This window comes from Corvus cornix, chromosome 5, assembly GCF_000738735.6.
Source record: "Corvus cornix cornix isolate S_Up_H32 chromosome 5, ASM73873v5, whole genome shotgun sequence".
NCBI classification, from domain to species: Eukaryota; Metazoa; Chordata; class Aves; order Passeriformes; family Corvidae; genus Corvus; species Corvus cornix.
The window spans coordinates 13,231,989-13,252,478 of NC_046335.1; positions in this window are offsets into that span (position 1 = coordinate 13,231,989).

The following is a 20,490-nucleotide window of genomic DNA, read 5'->3' on the forward strand; positions in this document are numbered from 1 at the left end:
GGTGTGCCAGATAGCCACAGAAATAGGGCAACTGTTGTCTTTCTGTGCTATGATATGGCTGACCCAGAATGCAAGACGAAAAGTGCTGTTAAATGACCGATCAGAATCTCTTCAAAAAAACTGCTTGGAAGCAGCTTGTCTACTAACACAAGAATAGCAAAAGAAATGTTAAAAATTATCTCATGGATTAAGCGTGATCCGAAATCTTCAAAAGGAAAGATTCCTGTGAGTCTGAATGGATTTTGAGCTTGGTTTAAAATCAATTACTCATTAATATAGGCGAGAATGTCAGAAAGTAAAGCACCTTGTATGAATAGGCACACACTGAAATGAATTAAAACTAGAGCAGGACGTATGATGAAGTATGATTGATACTGAATTCAAAAAATTTACTTTTGATAGAGAGTGGGATTTTGAGAAAAGTTCACACAGTATAATTGTATATGTTCAATGGAGGAAGAGAATGATATCTTATTAGATACAATATAAGTTGTGGGAAAAAAAGCCACACATAATTTTCAAAGAAAATTATTATTAAGAAAACTGTCAAAATGACTTTATGGTAACACCACCTAAGGGGCAGCTGTCACTGCCGGACCAGCAGTAACCCACTTCCTTTGTGTATGCCACTGTAGTAATACAATGGTTTCTACAGAAATGCACTTGCCATGGGAATTAATATCTAGTCATTTACTATAGAATTTCCCTCTTAAGTTAAAGAGCAGTGACATAACATTTTTGTGATACTTATTCCCGCATTCCCTGAAAAGTACCTCAGCAAACTTTTGCATACCTGTTTAGACATTGCCTTTCATAAGTTTGTGTGTCAAACTGGGCATCACATGAGGCAATCAACATATCATCAATTATATTTATTAAAGGTTTAGTGGTCTGAGGTTTTTTTTTTTTTAATCTATACTTCACATAATTGTACGTGTGAGGTTTTGGTATAAAAAGGAAGTCTGAAAGCTTGCAATCTGCTCCAACTTGCATAATAATTCCAGCACAGTGTCTTTACTCTATGATGTCTTGCCCAGTCTTCACATTTATGGCTTGTTGGACTAGCAAACTCATGCCCCATGCTTGTGTACAGCAAGACTCATTCACCTTGCTAGACGCCAGAGGTGTGCATGATATGTTGTTATTCAAAATGTCACTCACTGTTGTAAACTACTGTTTGTGTATTTCACAGAGCTGGACAGGTAGAAGTGCTTTTGTTGAAAAATTTTTTTACAATTCTTCCCTTGTATATATGTTTCCTCAATATGATCCTGTTGCTTTCCAAAGAGCCACCTTTTTTTGCAGTAGGGTGAACTCCAAGATACATTTCTATCCATGCTAGCAAGCTACAAAGCCAGGCCTATTGCCTGAACACAAAAAAAACTTCCATTCAAATTTCATGCAATCATAAAATACTGAAATTCAGATTAACCCTTGGCACGATGAGTCTTGAGAAGAATTCCAATGACTTGAAGCTTCTCACTGGAGTGTATTTCATGAAAACCCTAAAGGCTTCAATGTATCAAAAACCTGTTGGGCAGAGTGATAACAGATAAGGTAAATTACCTCCCTGACTCACTTGAGTCATGAACCACTTTCTCTGTAGTGATTATTTGTAGTAATGATATGCAACATATTGGCTTGCTGTTATCACATATTAATTTTTATTATTAAAGATGAAAAGTATATGTGTGCTATATAGATGCAGAAACATTACAATTGGTGACTGTTGCATATAGCTTGGAAGGTTTAAGTTGAAATGAAAGGAGGAAAAGCTGGATGAGTTCAGCAAGTCACTGTCAAATCCCACACCTTTAGTTTCAGCAGTATAAATACAAGAAATCACTCTTTACAGAGGAAAGATACTGGGAAAACAACAGTGTTACCTCTCTAAATACCTCATTATGTGGTCAGTAGTAAATAAACATTCATAACCTCCTGGTATGCAGGGCACAAAAATGATATGAAGATTATGATAGTCTCCATTTGAACATGTTTGTTTCTATTTGGATTTACTCAAAAACTTATCTTGAATTATAGGCAAGAGCAGTCCAATGTTTATCAGAAAAAGTTCAATCATTATGTGGCACTTAAAATAAGGACTATTTGTTACAGTGTCAGTCCTACTCATGATATCAGATCAGAATGCAGATTAGCTCTTTTCTGGATGTGGTTACCTTGTATGTTTTTATAATTGCCTTCTTTGCTGAATACAGATTGTTGACTATTTGTCATCTAGTTTCTACTTTTTAACACCCGACATTAGACTTCTCAATTCCTAGGGATCATTAGTAAGGAAGCTCTCCAGCACCTGAATTACTTGAGGCTGATAACTCACAGAAACTGTTGAAATATTTTATGAACACATGAGGAGTGTATATAAGCACGTTAGGGTTTTAGTTTAAACATGGTAGTAACATTTGATTAAATGTCAATATTATGAAACCTTCTGTGGTCTACAAATAGTTTTTCAAAGTAGTTGTATTTTAAACTGAATTTACCTACACATAGACCTCCGCTCCAAGCAAAAGAAACCTAACTGGAGCTGGTAAACTGAATGCTTGTCAAGGCAAAATCTCTGTGCTAAGTAGAAAGAAGAGGAAGGAAAGAAGTTTCTGAAAGATATCCCAAGTTCAGCCTGGGCAGTTTTATGTCACTGGGCATCCCACAGAGAGAAACTGTCACATACATAGGGCAATAAATTTACATGTCTGGTTAGAAACAGCCCTAGGAAGCTGTTTGGGGTAGCAGTAGTTAACAAACAAATGCAAATACCACAAATTAGAGGAACCAAGTTGCTAATAGCAGAATGTGAAAGAAAGATTATCCTTAAATACAAAATAAGCTAAAGGTGAAATACAGATGGCACTACTAATGAAAAAGAGCAAAATGAGAATATGAGAGAATTGTTTTCACTTGGTCATGAAAATCTGGACTTTGGAGTAAAACTCTAAGATTCCCTGTAACTTCACAGACTGTTCATTTAATTTACAGAGAAGTTTTCCCAAAATTATGTTGGGTGAGTACAAGGAAATTCTAAACCCAGCTAATCATGTGAAGGAGAAAAAGAGCTGTAACAGTGACTTTCAGCACTCATTTTGAAAAAGGCCAACAAAGTTATAGATCTGCAGGACTTTCTGCATAACATGCAAGGCTTTAAGCTTGCCTTGTGGGCAAACACTTTGTGTTGTCTGTGCCACCAACAAGAGCCAAAATATGAGATGAAAAATTTTTCTTAGAAGCCAACACAAATGTCACTCAAAGGATATCCAACACAGCCTTTGCTTTTTGAACCCAAAGTTAATAGATGAAGAAGGAGCACAGGATCAGAACACACTATGATTTTCATTCATACTGCTTGCACTGCAGTTCCTGAAAATATGAATACAGAATCATAGCATATGAATCCCTGACTCAGCTTTTTTGCTACCTTTGGCCAGTGGCATCACAGAGCAGTGCATGGAGTCAGACTGGTATGGGAAAACACAGCAAGGGCATGTGTATGTTATCTCAGCCTCCTCAACAAACTGTGGTTGTTAAGCAGTCCTTCCCCAGTTAAATTAGTCTCTTTTGAAGACTTATGTCTGGTTTTCAAATATAGATGTAATAAAAAAACCCCAGTAGACAGATTTCCAGTTGGCCTGCTAAGGGCCTGAGCTGGGAGAAAAAAATGGGGAAGGCACTGAGACCTGTAGTATGCAGGGAAAGAATGGAATCAGGCAAGAGTATGATGCCATATGTCATTGATTATCACACTGATTAAAAGCAAATTTCTTGTCTCACCCCCCTCAACAAGCCACTAACCACAGCTATTTCATAGGGTCTGTCTTTGCCCTGCTATTTCATCCACACAAAGACAACTGCTGTGGTTCAGACAGTTTACATTTTGTGTGTTTGAAGAGAAAGGGAGAAAATGTCCCACTGTTCCTTATGAGATGCTGCTGGTGCACAGATAGTGCTCCTGATTTTAACTATCAGGATGCAAAAGCTTCGTTGCCTCACTTGGCGAGTGTCTCTGCTCTGTGTTGATGGAATGCTGTAGGATCGGAGGGCTTTCACCACTGGGGTACAATGCAGCGCCTGACGGGTAAGAGTTCCGCACATGCCACAGGCGTGCAGCTAAACACGTCAGCTCTCTGCAAGAAAGATCACAGCCGTGGTGCTCTGTAAGCTTCGGAGGACTTACTGTAGACACAAAGCAAAGCTTGAAGCAAAAAATCCAAAAGCAAGTAGAATAACATAAACAATTGCTCTTAAATCCTGTGGTAGGCATCATTTTGGCATATTTTCAATGTTTATTACACACTTAAAAAATATGTTACTGCCACAGAACTGTGTTATCATGAAGTTACATATCAACAGAAATTGTGAATAATAGCTGTGCATTTGTGGGGGCTTTTGGAATTTGAAACTGACTCTCACTATTTGTTTATATGCCTTCTGAGGCATTTTAATGCCTTTGAAAATCTGGTCCTGGTCTTAAAATCCATTTAGTGTCTAGTCAAGGGCATAGACTCTAAAACTGAAAATTAGTGATCATAATGAGTTTCTGCTTTTGTCACAGACTACAGCTCAGTGATTCAGGCAGAGTGCTGTGGTGTTTGAAAGGCAAAGTGTGTAAGCAAGGGACCCAGAGCATTCCCTCCCAGCATTTCAGGAAGTGAAAGTATAGGATTTTCATAACTGCAGCATGCAGCAAATAACAGTAGGGAAGAGAAAGTGGACGGTTCTCAGACACCAAACATGACACCATACCCCCAGCACACAGCAGAGCAAGCCAGCTCCTGCTCAGCTTTCTAGAAGATAAAACAACACAGATCCTGAGAGGAGGAAAGCCATGTCTGGTTTCTCATGTACCCCTTATTCAGTATGTCCATGCCTGGTTTGAGGATCAGTCGTATCATACAAGAGGTAACCAATGTCAAGGAATGTTAAATCAGTCTCAGATTATACGTCAAGTGATTGAAACTGAATATTTGTATTCCATGTTACAAGTAAAAAATATTTGCTTCTGGAGCAGTGGGCAAGATATGCCCTAATTAAACATTAAATTCAGTTTGGGCAGTTAACAGTAAAAGAATTGTAAAATTGTAGAAGTCCAGAAAATAGAGTTAGGAATATAGAAGGATTTGCATATGAAGATTGCAAGAGTTAGGATGATTTAATGGTGAAAAAGAAACACTAGAAGGCATTTAATTAAAGCATTTAAGATTACGAAGGGTAGAGTCAAAAACTAGCCAGTCCATCTTTTTAACAGTGTCTCAGAACACCAGAACAACAGCAGGGTCACTTGAAGTTAATGACAGGTAAATGTAAAACAAAAGAGAGAGAATAATACTTCACACAGCATGTAATCAGCCTGTGGGATTTCTGTCATGGAGGGTCACTGAGTCAAACACTTCAGCTGAATTTTAAAAAGGGGAAGGTAATTTTATGACCAAGATGATAATTTTATGAACAATGGTATTTATGTTTGCTGAAATAGGGAACATTAAAATTCACGTGGTCAGGCATAAAATCATTACCAGGAAGGAATTCACTGTGCCTCCCTCACTATCCACTCTTGACTTGTCTCTCATGACACTGCTGTTAAAGGATATTTTCTGATGCAATCACTACTGTTTGAGACTTAAGTTAAATGCCATCCCTAGAGAGGGAGATTATCCACTCTAGTGCAGAGACTCAAAAACTGGACTTCTGAGTGCATTATAAACCAAGTATTTTGCTGTTACAATTCTCTGCAGCTTTGAGGATACCATGGACCAGATGTAGCTCAGGTTCACATCAGTTGAGAAGGTCTACCAGTGAAATCTGTGTGGTGTAAAGAAAATTCCATGTAGAGTCACTGTAGCAGATGGACTACTTTGAAAACTAGATACTTCAATTGAGCTAGAGGTGATTGCACATTGCTCACTTAGAGTGCAAGAAACAGTAATTTCCTCTGGTACAAGAAATAAAGAGTGTTATGAATCATGTGATGATAGTCTGAATACACCACCATAATGCATACTTCTATGAACAATAATTTGCAATTGATCTTTCTGTCTGTTGTCTTATGATCACATCAAGCTTCTTAAAATGTACTTTTCACTGCTTAGTGCAACAAAACTATTTGAGAGTTGAGATGATTGACAAAGTGGGGATAGTTCGTTTTAGTCACCTAAATTTGATTTATCAAAGCAATTTTAAAAATAAACTTTCTTCACTGTATCTTCCATCCATGAAAGGCCTCATATTTGTGTATTTTTGAGACAGTCCTGTGAATAATTTCAAAACAGCGTTTTCAGTGTGAACTCTTTATTGCCGAAAAGCTATTCCTCAGAAATACAGAAGGGCATCCTAATGGTTTATTTAAAGTTTATAGGTGAACTACTTAGACTGAAGGCTGCTAATGTTTAGATGTAGTTTTGAGGAAACTTGTACAAAATCTAATGACAATTATGTTCAGGAACATAACTGCAAGCTGGTCTGTAATGTTACTTACAGATATGATAGGAAATAATTGGTTCCACAGTACGAACCTTCCAATATGTTTCATTAGCAGCTTTATTATAGAAACAAAATTAATTCCCATAAATAAACGTCCATTAATTTTGAATTAATGTTGCAAATATATAGCAATTATGGAAAGGAAGGTGAAGGGGAAACCTTATTAAAATAGCATGAAACATAAATAATAAAAAAAATTTAATATCTTTAAATTCTCAGCTTCACAACATGGATCTTGATCCCAAGATAATAGCATTATTAATTTAACGTTTAATTGATAATAAATAAAATAATGGTGATTATTAACATGCATCTAAAAATCTGTTTCCCTACACCAAGAGTTTAGATTGTGCCTATAATCCCTGTAATGAAAAAAAAAGTTATAAAAATAAAATAGTAATTAATCCAGAACATAAGTCAATAACTGTGGATTGCAGAGCTTTGCTTGTTCTTTCAGTACTTTCAGCCCATAGAATATGTTTATGAACAAGGTTGCAAATTCGGGTTACCACTGAGCAAAGTGATTACAAGCCAGGGCTGCTGCAGTCAATGGCTTTTCAGTGTGATTTGAATCACAGAGCAACTTGTCCCCAGCAGAATTTAAAATCCTAATCATAGTACTGACACTGGAAACCTGTGTCTAACAGTTACACCACTCCCCCAATCAGGAAAAAGAAATGTAGTATGTAATTATATTTCCAACAAACAGAGCTCAAAAATGAGCTACAGATTGAGACTTCTTCATAATGTATTGTCAGTAAAGCAATAAGAGCAAACACATTTGAGAAAATCACAGTTTAATCCCAAACAATTCACAAAAACAAAACTCATTCAGTGAGCAATTTGTTAAGATACATTCAGTTCTGTTTTATGCTTACATGAAGCTTTTAATATACATGATAACCTATCATTTTTACTGTTCCCTTTTTTTTTAAGAAAGTTAATTTTCTTTATTTCCACTAGAACTGTTGTTACAGCTTCAGCCATATTCTGCATTTTACCATGAACAGATGCTACCTGTGGGGAAAAAAAGTTTCCATTTTAAGGTAAACATCATTGCCCACCCACAGATTGTGATGTTTGCTTAGGAAAGTTCCTTTTTTAAATGGAATGACCTTGCAATGATGACTGAAAATGTATAAAATAAGTTTTTCATCTCTGAGGGCCTGATTCTATTAAAGTAAGTGCAAGTGATTCCATTGACCTCTGTGAACTTTGGAAATTGTCCTAAATTGAGAAGGGTTTAATGTGTGTGAGTGTGAATAGATGAAACATAAGCTGTGATACAATTGGGGTGGAGAAAGTACCTTTTGATGATCAGAGAAGTTCACTGAACAGCAGTAAGAGTTCTAGAATGAGTTAGACAAACATCTCCCAAGAATGACATAGGTGTGACTTACTCTGCTTTGAGAGTGATGTTAATGCCCCAGCATGATCTAGGAACCAAAAGACTTCAAAGGACCATTAAAGTACAAGCCGAAGTATTTCAAAGAATTGCTTTTAAAATACTGAAACTATTATTCAAATAATATAGTGAATTAATTTTAAAGAGTCTAGTGTAAACATTTTATTAACTGGTATACATAGAACACCATTTTATAAATATAAATACATTTTAAAACAAACTAGTGACATTTACAAACTTGGCAGCATTTCTTAACCTGCTAGGAAAGATTATTTGGAGGCAGTGTGTTAGAACAAAATTTTGCCCAGGTCTCAGTTGTTGCATTTAAAGGCAGCACAGATCTCCTCACCCCTGCAGGTAAGAATCTCAAAATGAACACAGGTTCAAAGCAAGGCGAATGTCAATCTGAAGCAAAGCCTTCTTATCGTTATCTAATTATGGCAAGTGGATGCACTTCATTTGTCATCCTGTCTTTGGGCAGATTGGGTCTAACCTTTAGCCTGAGTTTTACATCGTGTGGTTACCTAAACCAGTCTGCTCTTGGTCTGCGGTCAGTTCTAGCTGTGGAGGTGAAAAATTAATTCTTCCTGTAGTCTCTTGTCCATGACCATTTCCTTTAATTCATCTTGTTTTGACATTTCTTTATGGCCTTAGCATAAAAGTTGAAGTTATACATCATCTAAAGAACTACTGAAGATCTACAGCAGTCTCTTCCCACATTCCCTCAATAATTCTCTACATACCTTTCCTGATTTTTAAGGTTAATAGCAGACTTTTCCTGACTTATACACACCTGAAGTAACAGCCTTTTGGTCTGTGACTGGGGTCCCAGAAGGATCCTAAATGATGTCTTGCATCCCATCCAGTTTTATTTCTATGATTGAATAAAGCATATTACTGATAAAATTAATCTGATACATGAAATTAAAATGCAGGAAATTGTGAAATCCAGACTTCTGTTCTACTCATTAGATCTGCCTTCTGGTGAAACTTCTGAAAATCAGAGAGCAGGCACTGAGAATACATGAAGGTTTGAAGTCAGTAGGAATCAGGCCCCAATCATGTTAGCTGCTGGAAAAATGCCAGGCTGCAGCCTGCTTTTGAATGTGTGTTAGTCTAGTATCATTCAATTTGAAAGATACTGACCATGACAAAGGGATTTAGGACCGAGTCCTGCCAACACTCCTTCTGGTGTTCAGTGGCAGGTGTTCCCACAGACTCAGTGTGATTGTCATTCTGCCATTAGTCCAAGCATAAATGTTTGAAGGCTCAGACCATTAGATAGTAGAGTAAATAGGTGCTGTGGATTCCCTGAACCATTCTGATAAATATGTCCCTGACTTACCTATCTAGCACCAGTAGAGACATCATCAGCTATGAACTTGTGTTTAGCACCATTAAAAAAAATTTATTATTTTCTTGCTGAAAGGCAAATGAAGTAAATATAAATATCATCCAATTTCTTTCAATACCTTTGTCTTTATCTGAACATTTATCATAAAACTTTAAGGTACCTCTGTAGGGACTCATCAACTCTCTCCCTTCATAGTTCATATGCTACTAACACTTTACTTATCTGCCTTTAAATAAAAAACTTCTGTCTCAGGTAAGGTGAGGTTGTTTTTGTATTTGTTTTTCTTGACTCTGCATTTCTATAGTGCATTTTTAAATAAAAGTGCTAAGTATCATTCTCTCAAATAGCCTCCTTTCAGAAAGTGTATTGAATGTTAATGTCTCTTAAATTCAAGACAGACTTTGAAATTTTAATTCTTCTATTCTTTATCCCATAAATTATTTTAACTGGTGTTCTATTGAGTACTATTTCTCTCTTGAAGAGATCAACACTTCCTTTACAAGCAATAGTTCTTCCAAAATTGCCAACACCTATCTGGTAAGAAGTTCACCAGAAGCAAGCCAAATAATTTGGATGTGACATGCTAGAGCTGTGTAAGGAGAACCTGTTGCGGCCCACACTTCTGTCTATTGTCCTGTAGCAATGGAGTTCCCTGTCTCTCTTAATCCTTGTTAAGATCTGTCACTTAATCCTTGGTATAATGTAAAATAAAAATTGTTTAAAAAAAAAATCAGTAAAACATTAATTTACTTCTGTGTTAGATTGTTTTGTGGCATATATATATAATACATAAATAAAAAATAAAAAATCATAAATAATCTTAAAAAATCAAGGAGAGTCTTCCCATAAAAAACCCAGGAGCCTAAAATCATAAATAATCTTAAAAAATCAAGGAGAGTCTTCCCATAAAAAACCCAGGAGCCTAAGGAAGAACTGTCAGTTCTGCTGATTATTCAGCACAGCCCCAAAGCAGCTAATCACAGTATCAAGCCACACTGATGCATGATGTTCACTCACTGAGGTGAATATGATGGCTATATAGAATAGTAGGTTCCTCTGTTGGATCTGCATTCCTGTGGGGATATTAACATTTGGAATTGCACTGAAAGTCATTCTGTAGCTCTCAAGGGCATACGTCTGAACTTGTATGGAAGATCTCATCCTTGCATTTTTCCAATGATAAATGAGCACAGTGTAATGAAAATCATAATATTTTTTATTGGGAGCCACTATACTGGCAAAATTTTATTCTGCAAGCTCTTCCCATGAGGTGGCATGCATTCCACCCTCATTTGAATGTGGTCAGATTGTTATGAGAGGTTAAAACTCTCTCTTTTAATGGAAATGTTTTTTACTGTGTTTACTTTAATTAAGAGCCAAAGCTGAATGGCTCCTTGACAATGCCTTGAACTCTCTCTTTTTTTGGTACTGAAGATGATAGTTAAAGTTATCTGCTCTGCACTTTAGATGAATAGATGAAAGAAAAAGATAGTGTGCTAACTGCTGACATCACTTATGACTTCTGCTCCAGGTTTCGTTAACCTTTGTGTGCCAGCAGTCCAGAGAACACACTGGTAGGAAATTGAATCTCAGACAGCTTTTTTTTCCGTTCCTTTTCTTTTTCTTTTGCTCTAAATAACAAAATTAATAATTCACATTATTATTAATGCAGTCAGTGGAAACGTATTTTGACTTTATGCAAAAAAATTATGGCTGAGAATTGTAGTGGTGTTCATTCATTGCCAGTAAGAATATTAAACCTAATGCATGGCTGTATTTTGTCACTTTTTAAAAAATGGCATGTTATAGCTCATTCCCCAAAGAGTTCTACTGAGTCAATGAAGTTACTCATAAATATTACACATCACTAAGTACAGAAAAAATTAGCCAATAAAATAAAGGTATCAATTAAGGTGCAAAAAAGAAAGACAAGAAACAGATCCTTAGGAGGGTATCTGTGAAATATTTGCCTTTTTTCTTCACCAAGATTCTACATAGGAACAAGCTGACCTTTGCACCCAACCCCACAAAGGACCAGATTTTCACAAATCTAAAGAATCAGCTGAGTATGAATTCCAAGTACCTTGAATGAGTGATCAAAATGATGGAGAATCAAGACATCAGTAAATAAACAAGAAACACACATTAAGTCAGTACTAAATCCAAGTGCTATATCATTGTCACTATTCATGTACTGCTAAATGCAATGTATTCAACTGTCCTCAGAAAAATATTGGTTACTAGGATGCTCAGAGCTGGAAAGATATTTGACTATTCATCTTGCCTCTTTATCATAAATATTTTCAAGTAGACTTTACAGCAACATCTCTGAAACCAAAATGGTACAACATGCCAAAGATGCACAGGAGAATCTGTGAATCTTGTAATTAGAATTGGGCTGAGCAGGTAGTATCTACAGACCCATATCTACTTATCTATAACTCTTGTGACAAGTATCATATAAAATATTTTGAGCATTGACTGGAAGTATATGGACATTGAAGAAAGTAACTCTTGTCGGTAAGAAGTAGACTTATTATGCATAGGTTGTGCATTTAAGTACATTAAATAATAATAATATTATTTAATATTACCTGGCTGAACTTCCAATTTTTGATCCCAAGATCAGACCTGAAACAACTTGAGAGCACCTGAGTGCTGCTACAGCAGGCCAGATCATAAGAAATGTTATGGGCCAACATTCATGTCTCAGGAAAGTCATTGTAAATAAAGCTGGTTTCTTGTTTGTGTGGTCCTCAGAAGAAGCAGCAATGGCAAAGGAAATCTCCTGTTTTTCATAGGAGACCCTTAGACCAGAAAGACTGGTAGAACAGGGTAGAGATACCAGCTGAGAGTTTCTTTGGTTTTTAATGAGTGAACAGAGGACACCTATTTCCAAATCAGTGCCTTTCACAGGCGCTAATTACAGTAAAATAATGTGGAACAATTCTTTCTATTGAAATTGTATCATTCAATATATCAGAGGAATACATTCTCTTTTCAGGATTTTAGTTTATATCCTGGCAGCAGAGCAAATGTGATTTCTTTGACTGATGGCTTGTTGCATTTGTGTGCATATTTAATCAACAATAGACTCAACATATAAACAGTCTATGTCTCTATGGAGTCACTGTCAGCCATACTCTGCTGTCAACTAAGCCAGGGTAATTCAGGAATAAATGCCACTGAAATCAGTGGAGTTTCTCTAGATTTACAGTGGGGTACCAAGGAGCAAAATCTGTTCCCCTTTCTTCAGCTGCTGAAATACAACCACAGTGTACACCAATAATGACCCCAAATTAAAATCCCTGATCTTTAAGTACATTTGAATTTTCTACATCTGCATTTTGACTTTAAATAATTTAAAAAGAGGAAAGAACTAAATTATAATGTAAGTTAAAGCTTCAGAATTATTCTAATAATCTAATTAATTGGAGGGCTGAGGGAGGTTATGATTTGTGTTTCCGTGGCACAGGCCCCAGTGGCTCTATCTTCTCTTTTGGTGGAAACAGATCCTGATGATTCCCTGCTTCCCCTCAAGGACAAAAAAGGTCCAGGAGTTGAAAAGTCCACTCCCTTCATCCTTGCAAGGAAGACTGCCAGAGTGAGGATGGCAACTAACAGTCACAGATGGGATGTAGCAGTGACTTCACTTCCCCTCCACCTAGGAGGTACTATTTTTCTCCACAAAAAAGATGAAGGCTGGCCCTGAAATGGAACTTGGGCCCTTTATTTATTTATTTCAAAAGTAAACTTGAGCTGGGTTTTGTAGCATTTTCCTATGAAACTCATAGTGCACTGAGCATTTCATAGTTCTGCAGCTGTACATGCTTTCTTAGCTCCAGTGAGGGCTGATTCAATAAATGACTTTTATTCATTCCCAAGATTCACACTTCACTATTCAATAAGGGCTTTAATGAAATGTTTTCATTGTAACAAATAAAAAAAAAATGTAATGGGCACTGAGATATAAAATCCCATTTTCCATAATAAGGTCATTCAAATAAATCTAGCATGAAAGAAAGCAAGTACTCTGTGAAGTCCCAACAGGAACCTAAGTGGAGAGTTTGAATTTACAGAACTGGTCTACATTTCAGACTGAAGTGCAAGGTCTTTCCTCACCCCACCCAAGCAGAGAATGTTAGGAACTGTTTACTGCAGTTACAGATTTGCCAGATCTTTTTTCTGGGTCTGGGTACAGCAAGAGTTTCAGCTATTAATGTATCATCTGGACACAAAAATGTGCTTTAATGTATGAACTGAGCAACTTAAGAAGTTGCAAAATTAACTTTCTACAGGGAAGTCTGAACTTCTTTGAAATACTGGCTCAGCCATGACACAATCTCTCTGGTAACCAGCCCTCCCTGCCCTTTTCTGACCATATAACACCCTCTCCTTGAGAGCAGAAATGTATAGGTTTACACAAATATGTGATAAATCATGTGGCAATGCTTAGTTTTAGGACAGCAGTTCACATATATTCTTAACAAGTCTGTGGTATAGACCTCATTGGTACTGTTTTAAAAAGTTTTTGATATAGACAGGCAGTGAGAAGACTGCACCAGAAAGTATTTCTGAGTATTCTGTATTCTTTATCAGAATATGAACACAAGAAACTGTGCACAGGACTCAGATGTGACACCCTACATTTGGATAAGGATGGAAAAAAGAACCCTGTTCTGACATGAGGGGAGAGGGTCCACAACTAATTTTCCTATGACTACCCCAGCTGTGATTCATTTACATCTTTCTGGATCCAGGTTAGAACTTCATACAACATGCAAGCTATGGGCCCTTTTGTGAAAAGGTTTCCTACACTCCCCTTATGCCTGATCAGAGTTTAAACAGCATCTGTCACTTAATCTTTGTTAGTGTCTTAAGTATGCCCTTGATTTAAACTTCCTTGAATGGAAAATCTGTTCATGTCATACCTTTCCAAGGACTGGATGAATTTATTGAGTTTCCCTAATACTTTCTTCCTATGTATCTTTAGCTTTCTAAGCTGGCATTCCAAAATACTGCAGTGAATGCTGCAGGGATTGTGAGCTCTACATTCTGACTCCCTTCTGAATCTAGATATTAACTCTTAACACTAGAGCTCTGTGAATAGATGCCTAGAGTATTGCTGTAGGGTACAGAATTATACCATGCTGATATGCCTTTAATGTGCTTATAGTGGGTAACAACCACAAGCTATATGTCAAAAACATCTTTACTCATGAATTCAAAGCAAGTCTGCCGTGTGCTGCTGTCCAGCTACTTCATTTTTCAGAAGTGAAGGAGAGATCAAATATCTCATCACATCCTAACCTTCTAGTCCTTGTCCTGACTGGCTACACATTTGTACTGGCTACACGAGTAGGAATTGACAACTTAAAGAAAAGTGAAATAGGTAAACCAGAATTCTCAGTCCTACTGTTTTTGTGTTGCACTGGCATTGTAGTGCTCATCTTTTCTGGTGAAGGTATCGGTCCTTGTTCCAGACAGTTGTTCCAACTGATTAAGACACCTTCATCTTTCCCAGATCAGCTCATCATAACCACTGGAAAAGTACAATTCAATTCCTGCTTTGTGAGTAGTCTATGTTGCAGTTATTTCATCATCAGTTATGTATTGAATGCCCATAAACTGCAGGTTATGATGCTATGATTGTATCCCAAGAGCAGACAAATCTCTGTCGATCATACACAGAGCAGTGTTACTCCACCCACACATGCAGGAGAAGGGGTCACACTAAAGTGCAGGGACCATCCACTTACTGTGCTAAAAATCTTACTGTTTTATTAAATGCTGCTTAGATAGATATTTTCCTACAGCAAATTCCATCTCTTTTTGTCCCCTCCATTTTATTAATTTATTGATTCTTTATTAGAGGATACTAGCCAAAAGATTAGTCAGCACAGTCCATATTTCTCATATCTCCACGGTGATGTTGGCAAGGCAAATGGAGAAAAATTGATAAAAGTTTTGTAAAGATGTCAGCTGGAAAAAGGTGGCATTGCTTAGGAAGATATGTTATGCTCAGCTCACCTCCCTGTTCAGAGAAAGAGAATTTCTCAGAATTTCTCAGAAGTACACCAAGGGCCATTTCTCAGGTAGGTGAAACATTTCTTAATGTTAAGGTCTATTTTCCTTATGTGTAATGAATGCTATTAAATTCTTCTTCCTTCAGTACAACATAATCATCCTTCAATATTCTAGCAGGAAATCTCATTGACAAGTTCCCTGAAATTCTCTAATGCCTTTTTTAACAGATTTTTTATTTGCAGCAAGAGAAACCCAGCACACTGAGCCACTCTGGCTTTCACTCAGATAGGCCTTTGCCAGCATCATTCCTAGTGCACAGTGTGTGCCAGTTCTCTTCTACTCCCTGGCTGATATACTTTCTTGCCTGAATAGGCTTATCACCTGCAAAATATAATACCTCTGCCTTCTCTCCCTTCTTTATTAGCCCTAGTAAATAATAACATCTCTGTACCCCTGGTGACTTAATTTTTAGGGTATATTTCTCTGTATCAGTAAAGTTTGCACTGACATTTCTTCTCCATATGTCCAGGTAGGTTGTTTTAGTTTAGGTTGGGGGGGAGTGGGGGTGTGTGTAGTTTGCCTTTTTATTTTTGTGACTAAGAAGAACAAAATACACAGATTATGTCAGAATTGGCCATGCTGTCAACAGTGTGGTCTCCTCATCTCCACCAGTTTATCCTCCTTTCACTGCCTTCCAGGAAAAGTTAGTCTGATTACTCCTCCCCTCAAAATGTTTTAATTGATTGCCAAGAACTCTGTGCATGGTTTCTTCAAGGCTGGTTATTCCCTGGACTAACCAAAAATATTGCCAGCACTCATACTCTCTGACTCACCTCTGGATCCCAGCCGTTGTGATGGTTCTGGATTGTGATTAAGTTTGGCATAGTCCCAAATAATTATATGGGTTCCCTGTAGCTTGCGCTAGTATATGCAAAAATCCCAGAAGATACTACTTCTGTAGCTCTGAAAGGACTTGAAAGCAGAGAAGAAACATAAATCAAAAGGATATGGTCTGAGACTAAGGAGTCCCAACTTCCACTGATCTAGGGGATTAAAAAGAGGAGGGTCTTGGAGTATCTCTGAAAGGAGGCAGATTACTACTGGAAACTGTTGTTCACTAGCACCCAAAACCTTTTTATGAGTGCCAACAGTCTGCACAGGACTAGAGGTCCTGTTGCAAAGGCCTAAATTCCATCTAAACACCTGCTGCTCCTTCTACAGCCTCTTGTTTGCTTGTGACTCACTCAAAAGCATTCATCTCTCTTCACTCCCCAGCACAGGGGATGCAATACATGCCATACACATGCAGTACAGCCAAATATTTACATGCCATCCTGTTTGCTCTTCAGATTTGAAAATTGTCCATCGTTTCCTCTACCCATGTACCCATTATTCTGAGACCAATGTGTGACCTCAGATTTTAAGGTCAAAAGGAGCTTTTAGATCATCCTGTCTGACCCCGTTTACAATTCAGAAATTATAATTTCATTCTATTGTCCCTGTATGTGAAAGCATAATGCACATTCTTATGTAATTTCTATGCATAACAAGCAGTACTGTGTAATTTAATAAATAGCAATAAAGCATATCAAAATGGCAGCTCTGTATAAAAGAAGGCTGAATTCACCTTGCAATATTATTGGCCAACTGAGAATTTCAGGCATTTGCTGGAAAGTTTAATGCAAGCTTTGAAATTTGGAAAGCATGCTTCTTTGTTAAGAAATTCTCCATTTCTCATCATGAGCTTCTCAGAAACCATTAACATTTTTTATTTAAAGTAATAAGCTCAGAAGAAGGGGATATAGCCATGAGATAATAGCCTTTGTGAAATCACTAGGTGTGCTGAGGTGAATCCATGGGTACTCAACATAATGACAGGATCATCAGCTAATGCCTACTTTTATAGAGTTTTAATATTCTAATCACTTTTCCAAGAAATAATCTTTATATTTAAAGGTATAAGGACAGTCTTAGAGCCAAAAATGTTAAAATAATATTATGTTACCCTGTGAGTCTTGTAGACAATTAGTTTTAATAGAATGTAATACACCAATCTGATTCACTAAGACAGTGAGGTTTTCAGCTAAAAGAATTACAGAGGCTATGCCTGCTCATTATATTTCAGCTCTAAGCCAATTCAGCTTCTCTTCCTCAGAGTCCTCAGGCTCCTCTGCTTGGTGTCTTGATTAAGATGGCAAGGGAGACCAATGGTCCCTTGTGCATGGTGTATGATTAAGCCCCTCCTGTGGCTGAGTTTCCAGCATGACTGTGGAAGTCAGGACACACATATTTGACTCCAGACTCTCACTTACATTTCATGTAATCCCTATTTCTACTCATTTAAAAAACAGAGATAAAGCCATACCTGAATGCCAGAAGTCTTAAGGAAGTGATGACTGTGCAAGTTTGAGACCCCTAACAATACAAATATCTGTACAAAGTTCTTAGATAGCCTGAAAGGAAAAATTGTTACTATTAAAATACTAATTTCTTCAAGCACTGCTAGCTTCTTGGCTGCTAAGGAGGAGTTAGAAAAAACTCACTGTGGAAAGAAAAAAACAGTTGGGGAATCCCAATATATAATGACATACTTCAGACCTTACTGTGTTAGAGCAAATCCCCACATTGTCAACCATTTACTCTTTGCAGGTGTGAGTTCACTGTTTCTGACAAGTAATGATAAATTCATAAGATTACTAGTGAGGTTGCAACCATCTAATAAGTATCTAATAAATATGATTGTTAAAAAGAGCAAGATATTTCAGAATAAGAAAGCAAACCTCTCATCATTTTGCAGATTACAAGTTCATATATATTTTCAAAAAAGAAAGATCTTTGCATCTGGGATAAGACTTTTTATGACAGCACAAGGGAATGTGACCAAATAAGAGAGGTTTATTAACTGTATTCTACAACAAACCTACAGTCATTTTACTCATGTGCTTTCAGATTCGATTAAGTAGCAGCCATGGGGTTATTTTCTGATTATTTCTGACTGAAAATTCAAATATTTTAAGTATAATAATGAGGATTTTACTACTCTGCTTGTGAAGCTACTGAGATCCAAGTCTCCCTGTATTAGAGTAAGCAAGAAACATAACGTTACTCAAGTTACATTTTCCACTTGAATTGGCAATGTGATTGTGCATTCCTAAGCCACAAGAATAAAATCTTTGGAAACCAAAAGCAACCAACAGTACATACTGGGATGTCAATGAGCCATAAAGGCTATATATAGATTTATATAGCAGATAAATATTATGCTGTCATTAGAGAGCAAGCAAGGGTTTAATATTTGGATCCTCTGTCAGATTTCTGCAGAACATTACTCTCCAACAGAGAGTATAAAAACCTCTTCCGTAGGACAGCAAATCAAGAGATAGCATTCAACAACCAGGCAGCCAAATCAGCCACATGTTTCAATGTTAACCTCAGATGGGATCCAGTGAGAAGTTTATGATGTAAAGGGACCAAAAACATTATCTTGACCCCTTCTGTCAGTTCCTGGTAAACATAGCAGACAGCAATATCATCAGTTCATGTCACAGCTGGCATGGCAAGTTCACATTAGGTGCTCAGGAGAAGTCATCTCAATAGCTTCAGTATTTCTGCGCTGTGTTCAGCTACAGTTCATGGTGGCTTCCTATTATAGAATTAGTGACTGTCTTAAACAATAAATCCTTCTTTGGGGTTTTTTTATTTTTCCTTTCATGGAAATTTTCTGTGGGATTTCCCATTGTTCCTTATGGTTAAATTAGGCAGATATGAAGAGACTATTTCTGTTTTCCATAACCCAAGAGGGGTTAAGAAAGTTCATCACTGTAAGGGGCCAACCACTTATTCTATCTATTTTCCTTCTATGAAAGTGAGCTCAAATCAGACTTTCTCTTTAAGTTTTTTTTCCTTCCTGTTACCTAAATCAGTCTTTCTGACATGCACAGAAGATCTAAACAAATGTCCTGTTTCATCAGGCCTTTTTCTCCTGCAAATATCAAGAGTTCTTTTGCTACAATATGTTGGCCAAAACTGTATTACTGAGCTTTTTTCATCAAACAATATTTCTGTACAACCTTTGATTCCAGACAGCATATAGGCATCCTAGTAGTCATCCATTTGTATTTAATTTTCTCCCATAGTGATTATGATGGTGTTATCACAGGCTTTAAATTTGCTAGTGGCTAAATTTTGTAGGCAACCTTGTCTCTTCTGTCAAATCTATCTGCCTCCTAATGCTCTCTCTCAAGAAATGTTAAGTTTGTGACTATTGCATAATGCCTTAGTCATGTTTTATTTTGAGCTGAAGTCTCTAAGCTGGTTTTCATAGAATATGGAAGCCTTGCAGAAGGTCTGCCTCTGTCCTAGACATGTGTTCTCATCTTCCAGCAGTGGAGTCATAATCCTTTCTTACTCTTCAGAATCCTCATGAACTTTTACATAACTTCAACAGGGAAGCATGAAGAGACCTTGTACTTAGAGCATTTCTACCAAATAGCCCCTGTCTAAAGATTTTGCAAGAGTTTTGAAGTGTATAGATTGGCGTGGGGATACTCAATAATTTTGTTTTTCATGAAGGTTAAGGTGGATGTAAGGACACATACTGTCACTGAGACAGTAGGAGTGTAAAAGTCTGCAACCTGGCTATGGGCTGTGTTCCAGTAGTGAAGAAAGACAACTATGCTGGTCTGGAGGCCAAGGACTCTATCCTTTTCCAACCCCACTTAACTACTAATGTAAAGAATGAAATGGATCCTATCCAACACATATAGTCTTGGCTAGTCTATCACACAGAAATCTATTGATGAAGTACACAATGCAAAAATTATTCTAGAATTAAATTGAAGGACCTACACATAAGGCTCTTGCCACTATGTGTTGAAATCTTATCTCTTATCGATGTTGCCCACAACTGAAGTTAAGGTAATGGCATTTCCCAAACCAGTAGCAAACCACAGACTAGTAGCTGGACAAAGCATGTTTCATGATTTGGTAAGCAAGACTGGTGGTGTCACCTGGGCCTCTCACATAGTCAAAGCTCAATACCTCATAATCTGAAATTGGTTAAAAATGTAGAGGGAGATGAAGAGAAGGAAAGCTTTCCATTTTAGTTTTATAATTTTCTGTTTTCCTCAACCTTTTCACTCTCTTGTAAGATTCTTCAGCTTTAAGTGCTGAGCTTATTGCTTTAAAGAGTCAAAAACCAAATAAAATGAAAATG